The sequence below is a fragment of the Hyla sarda genome, chromosome 1, assembly GCF_029499605.1.
Source record: "Hyla sarda isolate aHylSar1 chromosome 1, aHylSar1.hap1, whole genome shotgun sequence".
Classification (NCBI taxonomy): Eukaryota; Metazoa; Chordata; class Amphibia; order Anura; family Hylidae; genus Hyla; species Hyla sarda.
In genome coordinates this window covers 261157164-261184152 of record NC_079189.1, presented here as the reverse complement: position 1 = coordinate 261184152, position 26989 = coordinate 261157164, and the positions used below count along the sequence as shown (strand labels likewise).

The window sequence follows — 26989 nt, the reverse complement described above, 5'->3', positions numbered from 1 at the left end:
AACCTATTACCTAACTCGGTATTTCCCAACCAGTGTGCCTCCAGCTGTTGCAGAACTACAACTCTCAGCATGTACTGATTGCCAAAGAGAATGCTGGGAGATGTAGTTATGCAACAGCTGGAGGCACGCAAGTACAACTCCCAGCATGCCGAGACAGCCATTTGCTGTTCCTGAATGCTGGGAGTTGTAGTTTTGCAAGATTTAGAGGGGTTCAGGCTGGAGATCACTGACAGTGGTCTCTAAACTGTGGCCCTCCAGATGTTGCAAAACTAAAAATCTCAGCATGCTAAGACAGTAAACTGCTGTCTGAGCATGCTGGGAGTTGTAGTTTTGTAATATCTGGAGGGCTACAGTTTAGAGACCACTGTCAGTGATCTCCAGCCTGAACCCCTCTAAATCTTGCAAAACTACAACTCCCAGCATGCCAACACAGCAAACAGCTGTCAAGGCATGGTGGGAGTTGTAGTTTTGCAACATCTGGAGGGCGACAGTTTAGAGACCACTCTCTAAACTGTCGCCCTGCAGATGTTGCTAGGCAACAGACTCTGCACACGCGGCGTCATACTTACCTCCACCGCCGCCGTGATCACAGCCGCCGCCGGGTAAGTGATCGCCGCCGCCGCCGCTACTGCACGGTTCCCCCCGCTGTGCCCGGACACCGATGGGTGGGCATAGCGCGGGGAACCGAACTTTAACCCCCCCGCCCCCAGTCTGCTATTGGTCGGCCGCTCCGCCGATCAATAGCAGGGATAGGAGGGGTGGCAACCCTGCCACCTCACTCCTATCTCTTCAAGGGGGATCGAGGGTGTCTTGGACACCCCCGATCCCCCTTATTTTATCGCGGCGCCGCGATTGATGGGCAGGGGGAGAGCGCTCCCCCTGCAAACACCATAGATGCCGTGATCAGACTGATCACGGCATCTATGGGGTTAATGCTGCCGGGACCGGCGCGATCGCGGCCCCGGCAGCTGCGGTGGGACTCCGGCTGTGATTGACAGCTGAGTCCCACCCGCGATCTCCTGCGCTGCCCGCGGCAGAGCAGGAGATCGCTTGGACGTATGCATACGTCCATTTGCGCGAACGTGTAATTCGCCTGGACGTATGCATACGTCCAATAGCGGGAAGGGGTTAAGCATCAATAAATCCTTTTCGGAATCGGAACGGAACGGAAGGCGGCAACAGAGCAAAATGTCAACGGCAGCCGGGATTCCCAGCCAGTGTTCCATGCCGGTACTTACCGGGCCCTAAGATCTGTACCAGTCTGCGATCTGACGAGAGCAGGCGCGTTAAGCTTAGGATGGCCGTCGACAGCTTCACACCTTGTATACTGTGGATTTAAGCATCAATAAATTCATTTCGGAATCGGAGCGGAAGGCAGCAATAGAGCAAAATGTCAACGGCACCTGGGATTCCCAGCCAGTCTCCCATGCCAGTACTTACCAGGCCCTAAGCTGGGTATCAGTCTGCGATCTGACGAGAGCAGGCGCGTTCAGCTTAGGATGGCCGTTGACAGCTTCACACTTTGTATACTGTGCATTTAAGCATCAATAAATCCTTTTCGGAATCGGAAACGGAAGTCAGCAATAGAGCAAAATGTCAATGGCACCTGGGATTCCCAGCCAGTCTCCCATGCCAGTATCTACCGGGCCCTAAGCTGGGTAGCAGTCTGCGATCTGACGAGAGCAGGCACGTTCAGCTTAGGATGGCCATTGACAGCTTCATGATTTTTATACTGTGCATTTAAGCATCAATAAATCCTTTTCGGAATCGGAAGGGAAGGCGGCAACAGAGCAAGAAGTCAACTGCACCCGGGATTCCCAGCCAGTCTCCCATGCCGGTACATACTGGGCCCTAAGCTGGATAGCAGTCTGCGATATGACGAGAGCAGGCGCGTTCAGCTTAGGATGGCCATTGACAGCTTCATGCTATTTATACTGTGCATTTAAGCATCAATAAATCCTTTTCGGAATCGGAACGGAAGGCGGCAACAGAGCATAATGTCAACTGCACGCGTCATTCCCAGCCAGTCTCCCATGCCGGTACTTACAGGGCCCTAAGCTGGGTAGCAGTCTGCGATCTGACGAGAGCAGGCGCGTTCAGCTTCGGATGGCCGTTGACATCTTCACGCCTTGTATATTGTGAATTTAAGCATCAATAAATATTTTTATTAATCGGAGAGGAAGGCGGCAACAGATCAAAATGTCAATGGCACCTTGGATTGCCAGCCAGTCTTCCATGCCTGTACTTGCCGGGCAGCAGTCTGCGATCTGACAAGAACAGGCGCATTCAGCTTAGGATAGCCGTAGACGGCTTCACACCCTGTATATTGTGGATTTAAGCATCAATAAATCCTTTTCGGAATCGGAGCGGAAGGCGGCTACAGAGCAAAATGTCAACAACACCTGGGATTCCCAGCCAGTCTCCCATGCTGGTACTTACCGGGCCCTAAGCTGGGTAGCAGTCTGCGATCTGACGAGAGCAGGCGCGTTCAGCTTAGGATGGCCGTTGACATCTTCTCGCCTTGTATATTGTGGATTTAAACATCAATAAATATTTTTTAATCGGAGAGGAAGGCGGCAACAGAGCAAAATGTCAATGGCACCTTGGATTGCCAGCCAGTCTCCCATGCCGGTAACTGCCGGGCAGCAGTCTGCGATCTGAGGAGAGCAGGCTTGTTCAGGCTTAGGATGGCTGTTGACAGCTTCACACCCTGTATATTGTGGATTTAAGCATCATTAAATCCTTTTCCGAATCGGAGCGGAAGGCGGCAACAGATTAAAATGTCAACTGCACCCGGGATTCCCAGCCAGTCTCCCATGCTGGTACTTACCAGGCCCGAAGCTGGGTAGCAGTCTGCGATCTGACGAGAACAGGCGCATTCAGCTTAGGATGGCCATAGACATCTTCACACCCTGTATACTGTGGATTTAAGCATCAATAAAACCTTTTCGGAATCGGAGCGGAAGGCGGCAACCGAGCAAAATGTCAACGACACCTGAGATTCCCAGCCAGTCTCCCATGCTGGTACTTACCGGGCCCTAAGCTGGGTAGAAGTCTGCGATCTGACGAGAGCAGGCGCGTTCAGCTTAGGATGGCCGTTGACAGCTTCTCGCCCTTTATACTGTGCATTTAGGCATCAATAAATCCTTTTCGGAATCGGAACGGAACGGAAGGCGGCAACAGAGCAAAACGTCAACGGCAGCAGGGATTCCCAGCCAGTGTCCCATGCCGGTACTTACCGGGCCCTAAGATCTGTACCAGTCTGCGATCTGACGAGAGCAGGCGCGTTAAGCTTAGGATGGCCGTCGACAGCTTCACACCTTGTATACTGTGGATTTAAGCATCAATAAATTATTTTCGGAATCGGAGCGGAAGGCAGCAATAGAGCAAAATGTCAACGGCACCCGGGATTCCCAGCCAGTCTCCCATGCCAGTACTTACCGGGCCCTAAGCTGGGTAGCAGTCTGCGATCTGACAAGAGCAGGCGCGTTCAGCTTAGGATGGCCATTGACAGCTTCATGCTTTTTATACTGTGCATTTAAGCATCAATAAATCCTTTTCGGAATCGGAACGGAAGGCGGCAACAGAGCAAAATGTCAACTGCACCCGGGATTCCCAGCCAGTCTCCCATGCCGATACTTACTGGGCCCTAAGCTGGATAGCAGTCTGCGATCTGACGAGAGCAGGCGCGTTCAGCTTAGGATGGCCATTGACATCTTCACGCCTTGTATATTGTGGATTTAAGCATCAATAAATATTTTTATTAACCGGAGAGGAAGGCGGCAACAGAGCAAAATGTCACCTTGGATTCCCAGACAGTCTCCCATGCCGGTAACTGCAGGGCAGCAGTCTGCGATCTGAGGAGAGCAGGCACGTTCAGGCTTAGGATGGCCTTTGACAGCTTCACACCCTGTATATTGTGGATTTAAGCATCAATAAATCCTTTTCCGAATCGGAGAGGAAGGCAGCAACAGATTAAAATGTCAACTGCACCCGGGATTCCCAGCCAGTCTCCCATGCTGGTACTTACCAGGCCCTAAGCTGGGTAGCAGTCTGCGATCTGACGAGAGCAGGCGCGTTCAGCTTAGGATGGCTGTTGACAGCTTCACACTTTTTGTATACTGTGGATTTAAGCATCAATAAATAATTTTCGGAATCGGAGCAGAAACAGAGCAAAATGTCAACTGCACCCGGGATTCCCAGCCAGTCTCCCATGCTGGTACTTACCAGGCCCGAAGCTGGATAGCAGTCTGCGATCTGACGAGAGCAGGCGCGTTCAGCTTAGGATGGCCATTGACATCTTCACGCCTTGTATATTGTGGATTTAAGCATCAATAAATATTTTTATTAACCGGAGAGGAAGGCGGCAACAGAGCAAAATGTCAATGGCACCTTGGATTCCCAGACAGTCTCCCATGCCGGTAACTGCAGGGCAGCAGTCTGCGATCTGAGGAGAGCAGGCACGTTCAGGCTTAGGATGGCCTTTGACAGCTTCACACCCTGTATATTGTGGATTTAAGCATCAATAAATCCTTTTCGGAATCGGAACGGAAGGCGGCAACAGAGCAAAATGTCAACGGCAGCCGGGATTCCGAGCCAGTGTCCCATGCCGGTACTTACCGAGCCCTAAGATCTGTACCAGTCTGCGATCTGACGAGAGCAGGCGCGTTAAGCTTAGGATGGCCGTCGACAGCTTCACACCTTGTATACTGTGGATTTAAGCATCAATAAATTCATTTCGGAATCGGAGCGGAAGGCAGCAATAGAGCAAAATGTCAACGGCACCTGGGATTCCCAGCCAGTCTCCCATGCCAGTACTTACCAGGCCCTAAGCTGGGTATCAGTCTGCGATCTGACAAGAGCAGGCGCGTTCAGCTTAGGATGGCCGTTGACAGCTTCACACTTTGTATACTGTGCATTTAAGCATCAATAAATCCTTTTCGGAATCGGAAACGGAAGGCGGCAACAGAGCAAAATGTCAACTGCAGCCGGGATTCCCAGCCAGTCTCCCATGCTGGTACTTACCAGGCCCGAGGCTGGGTAGCAGTCTGCGATCTGACGAGAACCGGCGCATTCAGCTTAGGATGGCCGTAGACATCTCCACACCCTGTATACTGTGGATTTAAGCATCAATAAATCCTTTTCGGAATTGGAACGGAAGGCGGCAACAGAGCAAAATGTCAACGGCAGCCGGGATTCCCAGCCAGTGTCCCATGCCGGTACTTACCGGGTCCTAAGATCTGTACCAGTCTGCGATCTGACGAGAGCAGGCGCGTTAAGCTTAGGATGGCCGTCGACAGCTTCACACCTTGTATACTGTGGATTTAAGCATCAATAAATTATTTTTGGAATCGGAGCGGAAGGCAGCAATAGAGCAAAATGTCAACGGCAACCGGGATTCCCAGCCAGTCTCCCATGCCGGTACTTACCGGGCCCTAAGCTAGATAGCAGTCTGCGATCTGACGAAAGCAGGCGCGTTCAGCTGAGGATGGCCATTGACAGCTTCATGATTTTTATACTGTGCATTTAAGCATCAATAAATCCTTTTCGGAATCAGAACGGAAGGCGGCAACAGAGCAAAATGTCAGCTGCACCCGGGATTCCCAGCCAGTCTCCCATGCTGGTACTTACTGGGCCCTAAGCTGGGTAGCAGTCTGCGATCTGACGAGAGCAGGCGCGTTCAGCTTAGGATGGCCGTTGACATCTTCACGCCTTGTATATTGTGGATTTAAGCATCAATAAATATTTTTATTAATCGGAGAGGAAGGCGGCAACAGAGCAAAATGTCAATGGCACCTTGGATTGCCAGCCAGTCTCCCATGCCGGTAACTGCCGGGCAGCAGTCTGCGATCTGAGGAGAGCAGGCACATTTAGGCTTAGGATGGCCGTTGACAGCTTCACACCCTGTGTATTGTGGATTTAAGCATCAATAAATCCTTTTCCGAATCGGAGCGGAAAGCGGCAACAGATTAAAATGTCAACTGCACCCGGGATTCCCAGCCAGTCTCCCATGCTGGTACTTACCAGGCCCGAAGCTGGGTAGCAGTCTGCGATCTGAGGAGAGCAGGCACATTCAGGCTTAGGATGGCCGTTGACAGCTTCACACTTTGCATACTGTGCATTTAAGCATCAATAAATCCTTTTCGGAATCGGAACGGAAGGCGGCAACAGAGCAAAATGTCAACGGCAGCCGGGATTCCCAGCCAGTGTCCCATGCCGGTACTTACCGGGCCCTAAGATCTGTACCAGTCTGCGATCTGACGAGAGCAGGCGCGTTCAGCTTAGGATGGCCGTTGACAGCTTAACACTTTGTATACTGTGGATTTAAGCATCAATAAATTCTTTTCGGAATCGGAGCGGAAGGCAGCAATAGAGCAAAATGTCAACCGGGATTCCCAGCCAGTCTCCCATGCCAGTACTTACCGGGCCCTAAGCTGGGTAGCAGTCTGCGATCTGACGAGAGCAGGCGCGTTCAGCTTAGGATGGCCATTGACAGCTTCATGCTTTTTATACTGTGCATTTAAGCATCAATAAATCCTTTTTGAAATCGGAACGGAAGGCGGCAACAGAGCAAAATGTCAACTGCACCCGGGATTCCCAGCCAGTCTCCCATGCCGGTACTTACTGGGCCCTAAGCTGGGTAGCAGTCTGCGATCTGACGAAAGCAGGCGCGTTCAGCTTAGGATGGCCGTTGACAGCTTCACACTTTGTATACTGTGGATTTAAGCATCAATAAATTTTTTTTTAATCGGAGAGGAAGGCGGCAACAGAGCAAAATGTCAATGGCACCTTGGATTGCCAGCCAGCCTCCCATGCCGGTAACTGCCGGGCAGCAGTCTGCGATCTGAGGAGAGCAGGCACGTTCAGGCTTAGGATGGCCGTTGACAGCTTCACACCCTGTATATTGTCGATTTAAGCATCAATAAATCCTTTTCCGAATCGGAGCGGAAGGCGGCAACAGATTAAATTGTCAACTGCACCCGGGATTCCCAGCCAGTCTCCCATGCTGGTACTTACCAGGCCCTTAGCTGGGTAGCAGTCTGCGATCTGACGAGAGCAGGCGCGTTCAGCTTAGGATGGCCGTTGACAGCTTCACACTTTGTATACTGTGGATTTAAGCATCAATAAATAATTTTCGGAATCGGAGCAGAAACAGAGCAAAATGTCAACTGCACCCGGGATTCCCAGCCAGTCTCCCATACTGGTACTTACCAGGCGCGAAGCTGGGTAGCAGTCTGCGATCTGACGAGAACAGGCGCATTCAGCTTAGGATGGCTGTAGACATCTTCACACCCTGTATACTGTGGATTTAAGCATCAATAAATCCTTTTCGGAATCGGAGCGTAAGGCGGCTACAGAGCAAAATGTCAACGACACCTGGAATTCCCAGCCAGTCTCCCATGCTGGTACTTACCGGGCCCTAAGCTGGGTAGCAGTCTGCGATCTGACGAGAGCAGGCGCGTTCAGCTTAGGATGGCCGTTGATAGCTTCTCGCCCTTTATACTGTGCATTTAAGCATCAATAAATCCTTTTCGGAATCGGAACGGAAGGCGGCAACAGAGCAAAATGTCAACTGCACCCGGGATTCCCAGCCAGTCTCCCATGCCGGTACTTACTGGGCCCTAAGCTGGGAAGCAGTCTGCGATCTGACGAGAGCAGGCACGTTCAGCTTAGGATGGCCGTTGACATCTTTGTATATTGTGGATTTAAGCATCAATAAATATTTTTATTAATCGGAGAGGAAGGCGGCAACAGAGCAAAATGTCAATGGCACCTTGGATTGCCAGCCAGTCTCCCATGCCGGTATCTGCCGGGCAGCAGTCTGCGATCTGAGGAGAGCAGACATGTTCAGCTTAGGATGGCCGTTGACAGCTTCACACCCTGTATATTGTGGATTTAAGCATCAATAAATCCTTTTCCGAATCGGAGCGGAAGGCGGCAACAGATTAAAATGTCAACTGCACCCGGGATTCCAGCCAGTCTACCATGCTGGTACTTACCAGGCCCTAAGCTGGGTAGCAGTCTGCGATCTGACGAGAGCAGGCGCGTTAAGCTTAGGATGGCCGTTGACAGCTTCACACTTTGTATACTGTGGATTTAAGCATCAATAAATAATTTTCGGAATCGGAGCAGAAACAGAGCAAAATGTCAACTGCACCCGGGATTCCCAGCCAGTCTCCCATGCTGGTACTTACCAGGCCCGAAGCTGGGTAGCAGTCTGCGATCTGACGAGAACAGACACATTCAGCTTAGGATGGCCATAGACATTTTCACACCCTGTATACTGTGGATTTAAGCATCAATAAATCCTTTACGGAATCGGAGCGGAAGGCGGCAACAGAGCAAAATGTCAACGACACCTGGGATTCCCAGTCAGTCTGCCATGCTGGTACTTACCGGGCCCTAAGCTGGGTAGCAGTCTGCGATCTGACGAGAACAGGCGCGATCAGCCTAGGTTGGCCGTTGACATCTTCTTGTCCTTTATACTGTGCATTTAAGCATCAATAAATCCTTTTCGGAATCGGAACGGAAGGCGGCAACAGAGCAAAATGTCAACGGCAGCCGGGATTCCCAGCCAGTGTCCCATGCCGGTACTTACCGGGCCCTAAGATCTGTACCAGTCTGAGATCTGACGAGAGCAGGCGCGTTAAGCTTAGGATGGCCGTCGACAGCTTCACACCTTGTATACTGTGGATTTAAGCATCAATAAATTCTTTTCGGAATCGGAGCGGAAGGCAGCAATAGAGCAAAATGTCAACCGGGATTCCCAGCCAGTCTCCCATGCCAGTACTTACCGGGCCCTAAGCTGGGTAGCAGTCTGCGATCTGACGAGAGCAGGCGCGTTCAGCTTAGGATGGCCATTGACAGCTTCATGCTTTTTATACTGTGCATTTAAGCATCAATAAATCCTTTTCGAAATCGGAACGGAAGGCGGCAACAGAGCAAAATGTCAACTGCACCCGGGATTCCCAGCCAGTCTCCCATGCCGGTACTTACTGGGCCCTAAGCTGGGTAGCAGTCTGCGATCTGACGAGAGCAGGCGCGTTCAGCTTAGGATGGCCGTTGACAGCTTCACACTTTGTATACTGTGGATTTAAGCATCAATAAATATTTTTTTAATCGGAGAGGAAGGCGGCAACAGAGCAAAATGTCAATGGCACCTTGGATTGCCAGCCAGTCTCCCATGCCGGTAACTGCCGGGCAGCAGTCTGCGATCTGAGGAGAGCAGGCACGTTCAGGCTTAGGATGGCCGTTGACAGCTTCACACCCTGTATATTGTGGATTTAAGCATCAATAAATCCTTTTCCGAATCGGAGCGGAAGGCGGCAACAGATTAAATTGTCAACTGCACCCGGGATTCCCAGCCAGTCTCCCATGCTGGTACTTACCAGGCCCTTAGCTGGGTAGCAGTCTGCGATCTGACGAGAGCAGGCGCGTTCAGCTTAGGATGGCCGTTGACAGCTTCACACTTTGTATACTGTGGATTTAAGCATCAATAAATAATTTTCGGAATCGGAGCAGAAACAGAGCAAAATGTCAACTGCACCCGGGATTCCCAGCCAGTCTCCCATGCTGGTACTTACCAGGCGCGAAGCTGGGTAGCAGTCTGTGATCTGACGAGAACAGGCGCATTCAGCTTAGGATGGCCGTAGACATCTTCACACCCTGTATACTGTCGATTTAAGTATCAATAAATCCTTTTCGGAATCGGAGCGTAAGGCGGCTACAGAGCAAAATGTCAATGACACCTGGAATTCCCAGCCAGTCTCCCATGCTGGTACTTACCGGGCCCTAAGCTGGGTAGCAGTCTGCGATCTGACGAGAGCAGGCGCGTTCAGCTTAGGATGGCCGTTTATAACTTTTCGCCCTTTATACTGTGCATTTAAGCATCAATAAATCCTTTTCGGAATCGGAACGGAAGGCGGCAACAGAGCAAAATGTCAACTGCACCCGGGATTCCCAGCCAGTCTCCCATGCCGGTACTTACTGGGCCCTAAGCTGGGAAGCAGTCTGCGATCTGACGAGAGCAGGCACGTTCAGCTTAGGATGGCCGTTGACATCTTCATATATTGTATATTGTGGATTTAAGCATCAATAAATATTTTTATTAATCGGAGAGGAAGGCGGCAACAGAGCAAAATGTCAATGGCACCTTGGATTGCCAGCCAGTCTCCCATGCCGGTATCTGCCGGGCAGCAGTCTGCGATCTGAGGAGAGCAGACATGTTCAGCTTAGGATGGCCGTTGACAGCTTCACACCCTGTACATTGTGGATTTAAGCATCAATAAATCCTTTTCCGAATCGGAGCGGAAGGCGGCAACAGATTAAAATGTCAACTGGGTAGCAGTCTGCGATCTGACGAGAGCAGGCGCGTTCAGCTTAGGATGGCCGTTGACAGCTTCACACTTTGTATACTGTGGATTTAAGCATCAATAAATAATTTTCGGAATCGGAGCGGAAACAGAGCAAAATGTCAACTGCACCCGGGATTCCCAGCCAGTCTCCCATGCTGGTACTTACCAGGCCCAAAGCTGGGTAGCAGTCTGCGATCTGACGAGAACAGACACATTCAGCTTAGGATGGCCATAGACATTTTCACACCCTGTATACTGTGGATTTAAGCATCAATAAATCCTTTACGGAATCGGAGCGGAAGGCGGCAACAGAGCAAAATGTCAACGACACCTGGGATTCCCAGTCAGTCTCCCATGCTGGTACTTACCGGGCCCTAAGCTGGGTAGCAGTCTGCGATCTGACGAGAACAGGCGCGATCAGCCTAGGTTGGCCGTTGACATCTTCTTGGCCTTTATACTGTGCATTTAAGCATCAATAAATCCTTTTCCGAATCGGAGCGGAAGGAGGCAACAGATTAAAATGTCAAATGCACCCGGGATTCCCAGCCAGTCTCCCATGCTGGTACTTACCAGGCCCTAAGCTGGGTAGCAGTCTGCGATCTGACGAGAGCAGGCGCGTTCAGCATAGGATGGCCGTTGACAGGTTCACACTTTGTATACTGTGCATTTAAGCATCAATAAATCCTTTTCGGAATCGGAACGGAAGGCGGCAACAGAGCAAAATGTCAACGGCAGCCGGGATTCCCAGCCAGTCTCCCGTGCCGGTACTTACTGGGCCCTAAGCAGGGTAGCAGTCTGCGATCTGACGAGAGCATGCGCGTTCAGCTTAGGATGGCCGTTGACATCTTCTCGCATTGTATAATGTGGATTTAAGCATCAATAAATATTTTTATTAATCGGAGAGGAAGGCGGCAACAGAGCAAAATGTCAATGGCACCTTGGATTGCCAGCCAGTCTCCCACGCCGGTATCTGCCGGGCAGCAGTCTGCGATCTGAGGAGAGCAGACACGTTCAGCTTAGGATGGCCGTTGACAGCTTCACACACTGTATATTGTGGATTTAAGCATCAATAAATCCTTTTCCGAATCGGAGCGGAAGGCGGCAACAGATTAAAATGTCAACTGCAGCCGGGATTCCAGCCAGTCTACCATGCTGGTACTTACCAGGCCCTAAGCTGGGTAGCAGTCTGCGATCTGACGAGAGCAGGCGCGTTCAGCTTAGGATGGCTGTTGACAGCTTCACACTTTGTATACTGTGGATTTAAGCATCAATAAATAATTTTCGGAAATCGGAGCAGAAACAGAGCAAAATGTCAACTGCACCCGGGATTCCCAGCCAGTCTCCCATGCTGGTACTTACCAGGCCCGAGGCTGGGTAGCAGTCTGCGATCTGACGAGAACAGACACATTCAACTTAGGATGGCCGTAGACATCTTCACACTCTGTATACTGTGGATTTAAGCATCAATAAATCCTTTACGGAATCGGAGCGGAAGGCGGCAACAGAGCAATATGTCAACGACACCTGGGATTCCCAGCCAGTCTACCATGCTGGTACTTACCGGGCCCTAAGCTGGGTAGCAGTCTGCGATCTGACGAGAGCAGGCACGTTCAGCTTAGGATGGCCGTTGACAGCTTCATGCTCTTTATACTGTGGATTTAAGCATCAATAAATCCTTTTCCGAATCGGAGCGGAAGGCGGCAACAGATTAAAATGTCAACGGCACCCGGGATTCCCAGCCAGTCTCCCATGCTGGTACTTACCAGGCCCTAAGCTGGGTAGCAGTCTGCGATCTGACGAGAGCAGGCGCGTTCAGCTTAGGATGGCCATTGACAGCTTCACACTTTGTATACTGTGGATTTAAGCATCAATAAATAATTTTCGGAATCGGAGCAGAAACGGAGCAAAATGTCAACTGCACCCGGGATTCCCAGCCAGTCTCCCATGCTGGTACTTACCAGGCCCGAAGCTGGGTAGCAGTCTGCGATCTGACGAGAACAGGCGCATTCAGCTTAGGATGGCCGTAGACATCTTCATACCCTGTATACTGTGCATTTAAGCATCAATAAATCCTTTTCGGAATCGGAGAAGAAGGCGGCAACAGAGCAAAATGTCAATAGCACCTTGGATTGCCAGCCAGTCTCCCATGCCCGTACTTGCCGGGCAGCAGTCTGCGATCTGACAAGAACAGGCACATTCAGCTTAGGATAGCCGTAGACGGCTTCACACAATGTATACTGTGGATTTAAGCATCAATAAATCCTTTTCGGAATCGGAACGGAAGGCGGCAACAGAGCAAAATGTCAACGGCAGCCGGGATTCCCAGCCAGTGTCCCATGCCGGTACCTACCGGGCCCTAAGATCTGTACCAGTCTGCGATCTGACGAGAGCAGGCGCGTTAACCCCTTCAGGACCAAGCCCATTTTGGCCTTAAGGACCAGAGCGTTTTTTGCACATCTGACCACTGTCACTTTAAACATTAATAACTCTGGAATGCTTTTAGTTATCATTCTGATTCCGAGATTGTTTTCTCGTGACATATTCTACTTTAACATGGTGGTAATTTTTTGTGGTAACTTGCATCCTTTCCTTGTGAAAAATCCTAAAATTTGATGAAAAATTTGAAAATTTTGCATTTTTCTAACTTTGAAGCTCTCTGCTTGTAAGGAAAATGTATATTACAAATAAAAAAATTTTTTATTCACATATACAATATGTCTACTTTATGTCTGCATCATAAAAGTGACGAGTTTTTACTTTTGGAAGACACCGGAGGGCTTCAAAGTTCAGCAGCAATTTTCCAATTTTTCACAAAATTTTCAGACTCAATCAGGGACCAGTTCAGGTTTGAAGTGGATTTGAAGGGTCTTCTTATTAGAAATACCCCACAAAAGACCCCATTATAAAAACTGCACCCCCCAAAGGATTCAAAATGACATTCAGTCATCATTTTAACCCTTTAGGTGTTTCACAGGAATAGAAGCAAAGTGAAGGAGAAAATTCACAATCTTCATTTTTTACACTCGCATGTTCTTGTAGACCCAATTTTTAAATTTTTACAAGGGGTAAAAGGAGAAAATGTATACTTATATTTGTAGCCCAATTTCTCTCGAGTAAGCACATACCTCATATGTCTATGTAAAGTGTTCGGCGGGCGCAGTAGAGGGCTCAGAAGGGAAAGAGCGATAAGGGGATTTTGGAGAGTACGTTTTTCTGAAATGGTTTTTGGGGGCATGTTGCATTTAGGAAGCCCTTATGGTGCCAGAACAGCAAAAAACCCTCACATGGCATACCATTTTGGAAACTAGACCCCTTGAGGTACGTAACAAGGAATAAAGTGAGCCTTAATACCCCACAGGTGTTTCACGACTTTTGCATATGTAAAAAAAAATTATTTTTTTCACTAAAATGTGTGTTTCCCCCCAAATTTCACATTTTTCCAAGGGTTAATAGCAGGAAATACCCCCAATATTTGTAACTCCTTCTCTTCTGAGTATGGAGGTACCACATAAGTTGACCTGAAGTGCACTATGGGTGAACTACAATGCTCAGAAGAGAAGGAGTCATATTTGGCTTTTTGAGAGCAAATTTTGCTCGGGGGGCATGTCGCATTTAGGAAGCCCCTATGGTGCCAGAACAGCAAAAAATACCCACATGGCATACCATTTGGGAAACTAGACCCCTTGAGGAATGTAATAAGGAATAAAGTGAGCCTTATTACCCCACAGGTGTTTCATGACTTTTGCATATGTAAAAAAAAAAATAATAATTTCCACTAAAATGTGTGTTTCCCCCCCTAATTTCACCTTTTTGCAAGGGTTAATAGCAGAAAATACTCCCCAAAATTTGTAACCCCATCTCTTCTGAGTATGGAGGTACCCCATAAGTTGACCTGAAGTGCACTATGGGCGAACTACAATGCTCAGAAGAGAAGGAGTCATATTTGGCTTTTTGAGAGCAAATTTTGCTCGGGGAGCATGTCGCATTTAGGAAGCCCCTAAGGTGCCAGAACAGCAAAAAAAAACACACATGGCATACCATTTTGGAAACTAGACCCCTTGAGGAACGTAACAAGGGGTACAGTGAGCATTTGCCCCCCACTGGTGTCTGACAGATCTTTGGAACAGTGGGTTGTACAAGTTTTCATTTTCATGGACCACTGTTCCAAAGATCCGTCAGACACCTGTGGGGGGTATATTCTCACTGCACCCCTCATTACATTCCGTGAGGGGTGTCGTTTCCGAAATGGGGTCACATGTGGGGTTTTGTTTTTTTTGCGTTTGTCAAAACCGCTGTAACAATCAGCCACCCCTGTGCAAATCACCTCAAATGTACATGGTGCGCTCTCCCTTCTGGGCCTTGTTGTGCGCCCCCAGAGCACTTTGCCCTCACATATGGGGTATCTCTGTAGTCGGGAGAAATTGCGTTACAAATTTTGGGGGGCTTTTTTCCCTTTTACCTCTTGTGAAAATGTAAAGTATAGGGCAACATCAGCATGTTAGTGTAAAAAATAAAAAAAATTTACACTAACATTCTGGTGTAGACCCCAACATTTCCTTTTCATGAAGGGTTAAAGAAGAAAAAGCCCCCCAAACCTTGTAACGCAATTTCTCCCGAGTACGGCGATACCCCATATGTCGCCCTAAACTGTTGCCCTGAAATACGACAGGGCTCCAAAGTGAGAGCGCCATGTGCATTTGAGGCCTAAATTAGGGATTTGCATAGGGGTGGACATAGGGGTATTCTACGCCAGTGATTCCCAAACAGGGTGCCTCCAGCTGTTGCAAAACTCCCAGCATGCCTGGACAGTCAACGGCTGTCCGACAATACTGGGAGTTGTTGTTTTTCAACAGCTGGAGGCTATGCTTTGGAAACAGTGGTGTACCGGACGTTCTTATTGGGGGAGGGGGGCTGTGTAAGGGTATGTGTATATGTAGTGTTTTTAACTTTTTATTTTATTTTGTGTTAGTGTAGTGTAGTGTTTTTAGGGTACAGTCACATGGGCGGGGGATTACAGCGAGTTTCCCAGCGCAAAATTTGCTGCATCTCAAGATGCGAGAAACCCACTGTAAAAGCCTCGCCCATGTGAATGTACCCTGTACATTCACGGGGGTGGCGGGGCGGGGGGGGGGGGCTTGCATCAGCTGTTGCAAAACCACAACTCCCAGCATGCATGGTCTGTTAGTGCATGCTGGGAGTCATAGTTTTGCAACAGCTGGAGGCACACAGGTTAGGAAACACTGAGTTAGAAACAGACAATGTTTTCCAACCAGTGTGTCTCCAGTTGTTGCAAAACTACAACTCCCAGCATGCCCAGACAGCTGAAGGGCATGCTGGGAGTTGTAGTACGGCAACATCTGAAGGGCCAGATGTTGCTGAACTAAAACTCCCAGCATGCCTGGACAGTCAGTGCATACTGGGAGTTGTAGTTTTGCAACAGCTGGAAGAGCACAGATTGGAGACCATTATACAATGGTCTCCAAACTGGGGCCCTCCAGATGTTGCAAAACTACAACTCCCAGCATGCATGGTCTTTTAGTGCATGCTGGGAGTTATAGTTTTGCAACAGCTGGAGGCACACAGGTTAGGAAACACTGAGTTAGAAACAATGTTTCCCAACCAGTGTGTCTCCAGCTGTTGCAAAACTACAACTCCCAGCATGCCCAGACAGCTGAAGGGCATGCTGGGAGTTGTAGTACGGCAACATCTGAAGGGCCAGATGTTGCTGAACTAAAACTCCCAGCATGCCTGGACAGTCAGTGCATGCTGGGAGTTGTAGTTTTGCAACAGCTGGAATAGCACAGATTGGAGACCATTATACAATGGTCTCCAAACTGAGGCCCTCCAGATGTTGCAAAACTACAACTCCCAGCATGCCCAGACAGCCAAAGGCTGTCTAGGCATGCTAGGAGTTGTAGTTTTCAGACTCCTAGAAGCAGCAGTGAAGATCTTCACTGCTGCCTCTGAGGACCACATACTTACCCTTCACTGCTCGTCCACGTGGCCGGTCCCGCGCTGCTCCTCGGTCCCGCCGCTGGATCAGGTACGTCCGCCGGTCCCCACGTGTTCCCCCCGAATGCCGCAGGTCCCCGCGAGCCCCTGCAGCCTTCGTCCCCCGTTCTGCCCGACTTCCAGGGGCGGGCAGTGCGGGGGATCTGAACTTTCACCCCAGATCACTGTGATTGGTCCACAGGGACCAATCACAGTGATCGCTGACCAGGACCATCAATTGATGGTCCTGGGGGTGAAGCAGAAGTTGTCCCCTGCTGGAAACAGCGGGACTTCTGCCAGTTAACCCGTGCGATGCTGCGCATCGCCGGGTTAACTGCATGTCATTTATAAACGCCGGGATGCGCGAACGCACTGCACAACCCGGCGTTTATATATGACATTCTGCGGGAAGGGGTTAAGCTTAGGATGGCCGTCGACAGCTTCACACCTTGTATACTGTGGATTTAAGCATCAATAAATTATTTTCGGAATCGGAGCGTAAGGCAGCAATAGAGCAAAATGTCAACGGCACCCGGGATTCCCAGCCAGTCTCCCATGCCAGTACTTACCGGGCCCTAAGCTGGGTAGCAGTCTGCAATCTGACAAGAGCAGGCGCGTTCAGCTTAGGACGGCCATTGACAGCTTTATGCTTTTTATACTGTGCATTTAAGCATCAATAAATCCTTTTCGGAATCGGAACGGAAGGCGGCAACAGAGCAAAATGTCAACTGCACCCGGGATTCCCAGCCAGTCTCCCATGCAGGTACTTACTGGGCCCTAAGCTGGGTAGCAGTCTGCGATCTGAGGAGAGCAGGCATGTTCAGGCTTAGGATGGCCGTTGACAGCTTCACACCCTGTATATTGTGGATTTAAGCATCAATAAATCCTTTTCCGAATCGGAGCGGAAGGCGGCAACAGATTAAAATGTCAACTGCACCCGGGATTCCCAGCCAGTCTCCCATGCTGGTACTTACCAGGCCCTAAGCTGGGTAGCAGTCTGCGATCTGACGAGAGCAGGCGCGTTCAGCTTAGGATGGCCGTTGTCATTTTCACGCCTTGTATACTGTGGATTTAAGCATCAATAAATATTTTTTTTAATCGGAGAGGAAGGCGGCAACAGAACAAAATGTCAATAGCACCTTGGATTGCCAGCCAGTCTCCCATGCCCGTACTTGCCGAGCAGCAGTCTGCGATCTGACAAGAACAGGCGCATTCAGCTTAGGATGGCCGTAGACGGCTTCACACCCTGTATACTGTAGATTTAAGCATCAATAAATCCTTTTCGGAATCGGAGCGTAAGGCGGCAACAGAGCAAAATGTCAACGACACCTGGGATTCCCAGCCAGTCTCCCATGCTGGTACTTACCGGGCCCTAAGCTGGGTAGCAGTCTGCGATCTGACGAGAGCAGGTGCATTCAGCTTAGGATGGCTGTTGACAGCTTCACACTTTGTATACTGTGGATTTAAGCATCAATAAATAATTTTCGGAATCGGAGCAGAAACAGAGCAAAATGTCAACTGCACCCGGGATTCCCAGACAGTCTCCCATGCTGGTACTTACCAGGCCCGAAGCAGGGTAGCAGTCTGCGATCTGACGAGAACAGGCGCATTCAGCTTAGGATGGCCGTAGACATCTTCACACCCTGTATACTGTGGATTTAAGCATCAATAAATCCTTTTCGGAATCGGCGCGGAAGGCGGCAACAGAGCAAAATGTCAACGACACCTGGGATTCTCAGCCAATCTCCCATGCTGGTACTTACCGGGCCCTAAGCTGGGTAGCAGTCTGCGATCTGATGAGAGCAGGCGCGTTCAGCTTAGGATGGCCGTTGACAGCTTCTCGCCCATTATACTGTGCATTTAAGCATCAATAAATCCTTTTCGGAATCGGAACGGAAGGCGGCAACAGAGCAAAATGTCAACGGCAGCCGGGATTCCCAGCCAGTATCCCATGCCGGTACTTACCGGGCCCTAAGATCTGTACCAGTCTGCGATCTGACGAGAGCAGGCGCGTTAAGCTTAGGATGGCCGTCGACAGCTTCACACCTTGTATACTGTGGATTTAAGCATCAATAAATTCTTTTCGGAATCGGAGCGGAAGGCAGCAATAGAGCAAAATGTCAACGGCACCCGGGATTCCCAGCCAGTCTCCCATGCCAGTACTTACCGGGCCCTAAGCTGGGTAGCAGTCTGCGATCTGACGAGAGCAGGCGCGTTCAGCTTAGGATGGCCATTGACAGCTTCATGCTTTTTATACTGTGCATTTAAGCATCAATAAATCCTTTTCGGAATCGGAGAGGAAGGCGGCAACAGAGCAAAATGTCAATAGCACTTTGGATTGCCAGCCAGTCTCCCATGCCGGTAACTGCCGGGCAGCAGTCTGCGATCTGAGGAGAGCAGGCACGTTCAGGCTTAGGATGGCCGTTGACAGCTTCACACCCTGTATATTGTGGATTTAAGCATCAATAAATCCTTTTCGGAATGAGAGCGGAAGGCGGCTAAAGAGCAATATGTCAACAACACCTGGGATTCCCAGCCAGTCTCCCATGCTGGTACTTACCGGGCCCTAAGCTGGGTAGCAGTCTGCGATCTGACGAGAACAGGCGCATTCAGCTTAGGATGGCCGTAGACATCTTCACACCCTGTATACTGTGGATTTAAGCATCAATAAATCCTTTTCGGAATCGGAGCGGAAGGCGGCAACAGAGCAAAATGTCAATGACACCAGGGATTCCCAGCCAGTCTCCCATGCTGGTACTTACCGAGCCCTAAGCTGGGTAGCGGTCTGCGATCTGACGAGAGCAGGCGTGTTCAGCTTAGGATGGCAGTTGACAGCTTCTTGCCCTTTATACTGTGCATTTAAGCATCAATAAATCCTTTTCGGAATCGGAACGGAAGGCGGCAACAGAGCAAAATGTCAACGGCAGCCGGGATTCCCAGCCAGTGTCCCATGCCGGTACTTACCGGGCCCTAAGATCTGTACCAGTCTGCGATCTGACGAGAGCAGGCGCGTTAAGCTTAGGATGGCCGTCGACAGCTTCACACCTTGTATACTGTGGATTTAAGCATCAATAAATTATTTTCGGAATCGGAGCGGAAGGCAGCAATAGAGCAAAATGTCAACGGCACCCAGGATTCCCAGCCAGTCTCCCATGCCAGTACTTACCGGGCCCTAAGCTGGGTAGCAGTCTGCGATCTGACGAGAGCAGGCGCGTTCAGCTTAGGATGGCCATTGACAGCTTCATGCTTTTTATACTGTGCATTTAAACATCAATAAATCCTTTTCGGATTCGGAACGGAAGGCGGCAACAGAGCAAAATGTCAACTACACCCGGGATTCCCAGCCAGTCTCCCATGCCGGTACTTACTGGGCCCTAAGCTGCGTAGCAGTCTGCGATCTGACGAGAGCAGGCGCGTTCAGCTTAGGATGGCCGTTGACATCTTCACGCCTTGTATACTGTGGATTTAAGCATCAATAAATATTTTTTTTAATCGGAGAGGAAGGCGGCAACAGAGCAAAATGTCAATAGCACCTTGGATTGCCAGCCAGTCTCCCATGCCCATACTTGCCGGGCAGCAGTCTGCGATCTGACAAGAACAGGCGCATTCAGCTTAGGATAGCCGTAGACGGCTTCACACCCTGTATACTGTAGATTTAAGCATCAATAAATCATTTTCGGAATCGAAGCTTAAGGCGGCAACAGAGCAAAATGTCAACGACACCTGGGATTCCCAGCCAGTCTCCCATGCTGGTACTTACCGGGCCCTAAGCTGGGTAGCAGTCTGCGATCTGACGAGAGCAGGCGCGTTCAGCTTAGGATGGCCGTTGACAGCTTCACACTTTGTATACTGTGGATTTAAGCATCAATAAATAATTTTCGGAATCGGAGCAGAAACAGAGCAAAATGCACCCGGGATTCCCAGCCAGTCTCCCATGCTGGTACTTACCAGGCCCGAAGCTGGGTAGCAGTCTGCAATCTGACGAGAACAGGCGCATTCATCTTAGGATGGCGGTAGACATCTTCACACCCTGTATACTGTGGATTTAAGCATCAATAAATAATTTTCGGAATCGGAGCAGAAACAGAGCAAAATGCACCCGGGATTCCCAGCCAGTCTCCCATGCTGGTACTTACCAGGCCCGAAGCTGGGTACCAGTCTGCGATCTGATGAGAGCAGGCGCGTTAAGCTTAGGATGGCCGTCGACAGCTTCACACCTTGTATACTGTGGATTTAAGCATCAATAAATTCTTTTCGGAATCGGAGCGGAAGGCAGCAATAGAGCAAAATGTCAACGGCACCCGGGATTCCCAGCCAGTCTCCCATGCCAGTACTTACTGGGCCCTAAGCTGAGTAGCAGTCTGCGATCTGACGAGAGCAGGTGCGTTCAGCTTAGGATGGCCATTGACAACTTCATGCATTTTATACTGTGCATTTAAGCATCAATAAATCCTTTTCGGAATCGGAGAGGAAGGCGGCAACAGAGCAAAATGTCAATAGCACCTTGGATTGCCAGCCAGTCTCCCATGCCCGTTCTTGCCGGGCAGCAGTCTGCGATCTGACAAGAACAGGCACATTCAGCTTAGGATAGCCGTAGACGGCTTCCCACACTGTATACTGTGGATTTAAGCATCAATAAATCCTTTTCGGAATCGGAGCGGAAGGCGGCTAAAGAGCAAAATGTCAACAACACCTGGGATTCCCAGCCAGTCTCCCATGCTGGTACTTACCGGGCCCTAAGCTGGGTAGCAGTCTGCGATCTGACGAGAGCAGGCGCGTTCAGCTTAGGATGGCCGTTGCCAGCTTCACGCCCTTTATACTGTGCATTTAAGCATCAATAAATCCTTTTCGGAATCGGAACGGAAGGTGGCAACAGAGCAAAATGTCAACTGCACCCGGGATTCCCAGCCAGTCTCCCATGCCGGTACTTTCTGGGCCCTAAGCTGGGTAGCAGTCTGCGATCTGACAAGAGCAGGCGCGTTCAGCTTAGGATGGCCGTTGACATCTTCATGCCTTGTATATTGTGGATTTAAGCATCAATAAATATTTTTATTAATCGGAGAGGATGGCGGCAACAGAGCAAAATGTCAATGGCACCTTGGATTGCCAGCCAGTCTCCCATGCCGGTAACTGCCGGGCAGCAGTCTGCGATCTGAGGAGAGCAGGCACGTTCAGGCTTAGGATGGCCGTTGACAGCTTCACACCCTGTATATTGTGGATTTAAGCATCAATAAATCCTTTTCCGAATCGGAGCGGAAGGCGGCAACAGATTAAAATGTCAACTGCACCCGGGATTCCCAGCCAGTCTCCCATGCTCATACTTACCATGCCCTAAGCTGGGTAGCAGTCTGCGATCTGACGAGAGCAGGCGCGTTCAGCTTAGGATGGCCGTTGACAGCTTCACACTTTGTATACTGTGGATTTAAGCATCAATAAATAATTTTCGGAATCGGAGCAGAAACAGAGCAAAATGTCAACTGCACCTGTGATTCCCAGCCAGTCTCCCATGCTGGTACTTACCAGGCCCGAAGCTGGGTAGCAGTCTGTGATCTGACGAGAACAGGCGCATTCAGCTTAGGTTGGCCGTAGACATCTTCACACCCTGTATACTGTGGATTTAAGCATCAATAAATCCTTTTCGGAAACGGAGCGGAAGGCGGCAACAGAGCAAAATGTCAACGACACCTGGGATTCCCTGCCAGTCTCCCATGCTGGTACTTACCGGGCCCTAAGCTGGGTAGCAGTCTGCGATCTGACGAGAGCAGGCGCGTTCAGCTTAGGATGGCCGTTGACAGCTTCTCACCCTTTATACTGTGCATTTAAGAATCAATAAATCCTTTTCGGAATCGGAGCGGAAGGCAGCAATAGAGCAAAATGTCAACGGCACCCGGGATTCCCAGTCAGTCTCCCATGCCAGTACTTACCGGGCCCTAAGCTGGGTAGCAGTCTGCGATCTGACGAGAGCAGGCGCGTTCAGCTTAGGTTGGCCGTAGACATCTTCACACCCTGTATACTGTGGATTTAAGCATCAATAAATCCTTTTCGGAAACGGAGCGGAAGGCGGCAACAGAGCAAAATGTCAACGGCAGCCGGGATTCCAAGCCAGTGTCCCATGCCGGTACTTACCGGGCCCTAAGATCTGTACCAGTCTGCGATCTGACGAGAGCAGGCGCGTTAAGCTTAGGATGGCCGTCGACAGCTTCACACCTTGTATACTGTGGATTTAAGCATCAATAAATTCTTTTCGGAATCGGAGCGGAAGGCAGCAATAGAGCAAAATGTCAACGGCACCCGGGATTCCCAGTCAGTCTCCCATGCCAGTACTTACCGGGCCCTAAGCTGGGTAGCAGTCTGCGATCTGACGAGAGCAGGCGCGTTCAGCTTAGGATGGCCATTGACAGCTTCATGCTTTTTATACTGTGCATTTAAACATCAATAAATCCTTTTCGAATTCGGAACGGAAGGCGGCAACAGAGCAAAATGTCAACTGCACCCGGGATTCCCAGCCAGTCTCCCATACCGGTACTTACTGGGCCCTAAGCTGCGTAGCAGTCTGCGATCTGACGAGAGCAGGCACGTTCAGCTTAGGATGGCCATTGACATCTTCACGCCTTGTATACTGTGGATTTAAGCATATATACATTTTTTTTTTAATCGGAGAGGAAGGCGGCAACAGAGCAAAATGTCAATAGCACCTTGGATTGCCAGCCAGTCTCCCATGCCCGTACTTGCCGGGCAGCAGTCTGCGATCTGACAAGAACAGGCGCACTCAGCTTAGGATAGCCGTAGACGGCTTCACACCCTGTATACTGTAGATTTAAGCATCAATAAATCCTTTTCGGAATCTGAGCAAAATGTCTACAGAGCTACAGAGCAAAATGTCAACAACACCTGAGATTCCCAGCCAGTCTCCCATGCTGGTACTTACCGGGCCCTAAGCTGGGTAGCAGTCTGCGATCTGACGAGAGCAGGCGCGTTCAGCTTAGGTTGGCCGTAGACATCTTCACACCCTGTATACTGTGGATTTAAGCATCAATAAATCCTTTTCGGAAACGGAGCGGAAGGCGGCAACAGAGCAAAATGTCAACGGCAGCCGGGATTCCAAGCCAGTGTCCCATGCCGGTACTTACCGGGCCCTAAGATCTGTACCAGTCTGCGATCTGACGAGAGCAGGCGCGTTAAGCTTAGGATGGCCGTCGACAGCTTCACACCTTGTATACTGTGGATTTAAGCATCAATAAATTCTTTTCGGAATCGGAGCGGAAGGCAGCAATAGAGCAAAATGTCAACGGCACCCGGGATTCCCAGTCAGTCTCCCATGCCAGTACTTACCGGGCCCTAAGCTGGGTAGCAGTCTGCGATCTGACGAGAGCAGGCGCGTTCAGCTTAGGATGGCCATTGACAGCTTCATGCTTTTTATACTGTGCATTTAAACATCAATAAATCCTTTTCGAATTCGGAACGGAAGGCGGCAACAGAGCAAAATGTCAACTGCACCCGGGATTCCCAGCCAGTCTCCCATACCGGTACTTACTGGGCCCTAAGCTGCGTAGCAGTCTGCGATCTGACGAGAGCAGGCACGTTCAGCTTAGGATGGCCATTGACATCTTCACGCCTTGTATACTGTGGATTTAAGCATATATAAATTTTTTTTTTAATCGGAGAGGAAGGCGGCAACAGAGCAAAATGTCAATAGCACCTTGGATTGCCAGCCAGTCTCCCATGCCCGTACTTGCCGGGCAGCAGTCTGCGATCTGACAAGAACAGGCGCACTCAGCTTAGGATAGCCGTAGACGGCTTCACACCCTGTATACTGTAGATTTAAGCATCAATAAATCCTTTTCGGAATCTGAGCAAAATGTCTACAGAGCTACAGAGCAAAATGTCAACAACACCTGAGATTCCCAGCCAGTCTCCCATGCTGGTACTTACCGGGCCCTAAGCTGGGTAGCAGTCTGCGATCTGACGAGAGCAGGCGCGTTCAGCTTAGGATGGCCGTTAACAGCTTCACGCCCTTTATACTGTGTATTTAAGCATCAATAAATCCTTTTCGGAATTGGAGAGGAAGGCAGCAACAGAGCAAAATGTCCCTAGCACCTTGGATTGCCAGCCAGTCTCCCATGCCTGTACTTGCCGGGCAGCAATCTGCGACCTGATAAGAACAGGCACATTCAGCTTAGGATAGCCGTAGACGGCTTCACACCCTGTATACTGTGGATTTAAGCATCAATAAATCCTTTTCGGAATCGAAGCGGAAGGCGGCTACAGAGCAAAATGTCAACAACACCTGGGATTCCCAGCCAGTCTCCCATGCTGGTACTTACCGGGCCCTAAGCTGGGTAGCAGTCTGCGATCTGACGAGAGCAGGCGCATTCAGCTTAGGATGGCCGTTGACAGCTTCTCACCCTTTATACTGTGCATTTAAGCATCAATAAATCCTTTTCGGAATCGGAACGGAAGGCGGCAACAGAGCAAAATGTCAACGGCAGATCTGTACCAGTCTGCGATCTGACGAGAGCAGGCGCGTTAAGCTTAGGATGGCCGTCGACAGCTTCACACCTTGTATACTGTGGATTTAAGCATCAATAAATTATTTTCGGAATCGGAGCGGAAGGCAGCAATAGAGCAAAATGTCAATGGCGCCCGGGATTCCCAGCCAGTCTCCTATGCCAGTACTTACCGGGCCCTAAGCTGGGTCCGATCTGACGAGAGCAGGCGCGTTCAGCTTAGGATGGCCGTTGACAGCTTCATGCTTTTTATACTGTGCATTTAAGCATCAATAAATCCTTTTCGGAATCGGAGAGGAAGGCGGCAACAGAGCAAAATGTCAATAGCACCTTGAATTGCCAGCCAGTCTCCCATGCCCGTACTTGCTGGGCAGCAGTCTGCGATCTGACAAGAACAGGCACATTCAGCTTAGGATAGCCGTAGACTGCTTCACACCCTGTATACTGTGGATTTAAGCATCAATAAATCCTTTTCGGAATCGAAGCGGAAGGCGGCTACAGAGCAAAATGTCAACAACACCTGGGATTCCCAGCCAGTCTCCCATGCTGGTACTTACCGGGCCCTAAGCTGGGTAGCAGTCTGCGATCTGACGAGAGCAGGCGCGTTCAGCTTAGGATGGCCGTTGACAGCTTCACACTTTGTATACTGTGGATTTGAGCATCAATAAATAATTTTCGGAATCGGAGCAGAAACAGAGCAAAATGTCAACTGCACCCGGGATTCCCAGCCAGTCTCACATGCTGGTACTTACCAGGCCCGAAGCTGGGTAGCAGTCTGCGATCTGACGAGAACAGGCGCATTCAGCTTAGGATGGCCGTAGACATCTTCACACCCTGTATACTGTGGATTTAAGCATCAATAAATCCTTTTCGGAATCGGAGCGTAAGGCGGCAACAGAGCAAAATGTCAACGACACCTGGGATTCCAAGCCAGTCTCCCATGCTGGTACTTACCGGGCCCTAAGCTGGGTAGCAGTCTGCGATCTGACGAGAGCAGGCGCGTTCAGCTTAGGATGGCCGTCAACAGCTTCACACCTTGTATACTGTGGATTTAAGCATCAATAAATTCTTTTCGGAATCGGAGCGGAAGGCAGCAATAGAGCAAAATGTCAACGGCGCCCGGGATTCCCAGCCAGTCTCCTATGCCAGTACTTCCCGGGCCCTAAGCTAGGTCCGATCTGACGAGAGCAGGCGCGTTCAGCTTAGGATGGCCGTTGACAGCTTCATGCTTTTTATACTGTGCATTTAAGCATCAATAAATCCTTTTCCGAATCGGAGCGGAAGGCGGCAACAGAGCAAAATGTCAACTGCACCCTGGATTCCCAGCCAGTCTCCCATGCCAGTACTTACCGGGCCCTAAGCTGGGTAGCCGTCTGCGATCTGACAAGAGCAGGCATGTTCAGCTTAGGATGGCCATTGACAGCTTCATGCTTTTTATACTGTGCATTTAAGCATCAATAAATCCTTTTCGGAATCGGAGCGGAAGGCGGCTACAGAGCAAAATGTCAACAACACCTGGGATTCCCAGCCAGTCTCCCATGCTGGTACTTACCGGGCCCTTAGCTGGGTAGCAGTCTGCAATCTGACGAGAGCATGCGCGTTCAGCTGAGGATGGCCGTTGACATCTTCACGCCTTGTTTATTGTGGATTTAAGCATCAATAAATATTTTTATTAATCGGAGAGGAAGGCGGCAACAGAGCAAAATGTCAATGGCACCTTGGATTGCCAGCCAGTCTCCCATGCCGGTAACTGCCGGGCAGCAGTCTGCGATCTGAGGAGAGCAGGCACGTTCAGGCTTAGGATGGCCGTTGACAGCTTCACACCCTGTATATTGTGGATTTAAGCATCAATAAATCCTTTTCCGAATCGGAGCGGAAGGTGGCAACAGATTAAAATGTCAACTGCACCCGGGATTCCCAGCCAGTCTCCCATGCTGGTACTTACCGGGCCCTAAGCTGGGTAGCAGTCTGCGATCTGACGAGAGCAGGCGCGTTCAGCTTAGGATGGCCGTTGACAGCTTCACACTTTGTATACTGTGCATTTAAGCATCAATAAATCCTTTTCGGAATCGGAACGGAAGGCGGCAACAGAGCAAAATGTCCACGGCAGCCGGGATTCCCAGCCAGTGTCTCATG

The 26989-nt window shown here is 50.0% G+C and overlaps 21 pseudogenes; all 21 read right to left on the bottom strand.

Moving 5' to 3' along the window:
* Positions 1–1391: 1391 nt before the first annotated feature.
* Positions 1392–1511, bottom strand: LOC130333064 (5S ribosomal RNA; annotated as a pseudogene).
* An 879-nt stretch (positions 1512–2390) lies between these two features.
* On the bottom strand, positions 2391–2510 carry LOC130320449 (5S ribosomal RNA; annotated as a pseudogene).
* Positions 2511–3392: 882 nt separating this feature from the next.
* Positions 3393–3512, bottom strand: LOC130353009 (5S ribosomal RNA; annotated as a pseudogene).
* Positions 3513–3981: 469 nt separating this feature from the next.
* LOC130352148 (5S ribosomal RNA) lies at positions 3982–4101 on the bottom strand (annotated as a pseudogene).
* A 672-nt stretch (positions 4102–4773) lies between these two features.
* LOC130348094 (5S ribosomal RNA) lies at positions 4774–4893 on the bottom strand (annotated as a pseudogene).
* A 2472-nt stretch (positions 4894–7365) lies between these two features.
* LOC130332063 (5S ribosomal RNA) lies at positions 7366–7485 on the bottom strand (annotated as a pseudogene).
* Positions 7486–12069: 4584 nt separating this feature from the next.
* LOC130353079 (5S ribosomal RNA) lies at positions 12070–12189 on the bottom strand (annotated as a pseudogene).
* A 5474-nt stretch (positions 12190–17663) lies between these two features.
* LOC130334773 (5S ribosomal RNA) lies at positions 17664–17783 on the bottom strand (annotated as a pseudogene).
* Positions 17784–18464: 681 nt separating this feature from the next.
* Positions 18465–18584, bottom strand: LOC130315767 (5S ribosomal RNA; annotated as a pseudogene).
* Positions 18585–19463: 879 nt separating this feature from the next.
* On the bottom strand, positions 19464–19583 carry LOC130331356 (5S ribosomal RNA; annotated as a pseudogene).
* Positions 19584–20057: 474 nt separating this feature from the next.
* Positions 20058–20177, bottom strand: LOC130314270 (5S ribosomal RNA; annotated as a pseudogene).
* A 458-nt stretch (positions 20178–20635) lies between these two features.
* On the bottom strand, positions 20636–20755 carry LOC130329470 (5S ribosomal RNA; annotated as a pseudogene).
* Positions 20756–21027: 272 nt separating this feature from the next.
* Positions 21028–21147, bottom strand: LOC130352836 (5S ribosomal RNA; annotated as a pseudogene).
* An 872-nt stretch (positions 21148–22019) lies between these two features.
* Positions 22020–22139, bottom strand: LOC130331923 (5S ribosomal RNA; annotated as a pseudogene).
* An 82-nt stretch (positions 22140–22221) lies between these two features.
* LOC130351952 (5S ribosomal RNA) lies at positions 22222–22341 on the bottom strand (annotated as a pseudogene).
* A 284-nt stretch (positions 22342–22625) lies between these two features.
* LOC130353086 (5S ribosomal RNA) lies at positions 22626–22745 on the bottom strand (annotated as a pseudogene).
* An 884-nt stretch (positions 22746–23629) lies between these two features.
* On the bottom strand, positions 23630–23749 carry LOC130353085 (5S ribosomal RNA; annotated as a pseudogene).
* A 480-nt stretch (positions 23750–24229) lies between these two features.
* Positions 24230–24349, bottom strand: LOC130353022 (5S ribosomal RNA; annotated as a pseudogene).
* A 272-nt stretch (positions 24350–24621) lies between these two features.
* LOC130317346 (5S ribosomal RNA) lies at positions 24622–24741 on the bottom strand (annotated as a pseudogene).
* Positions 24742–25361: 620 nt separating this feature from the next.
* On the bottom strand, positions 25362–25481 carry LOC130320438 (5S ribosomal RNA; annotated as a pseudogene).
* A 1268-nt stretch (positions 25482–26749) lies between these two features.
* LOC130352631 (5S ribosomal RNA) lies at positions 26750–26869 on the bottom strand (annotated as a pseudogene).
* Positions 26870–26989: the final 120 nt, after the last annotated feature.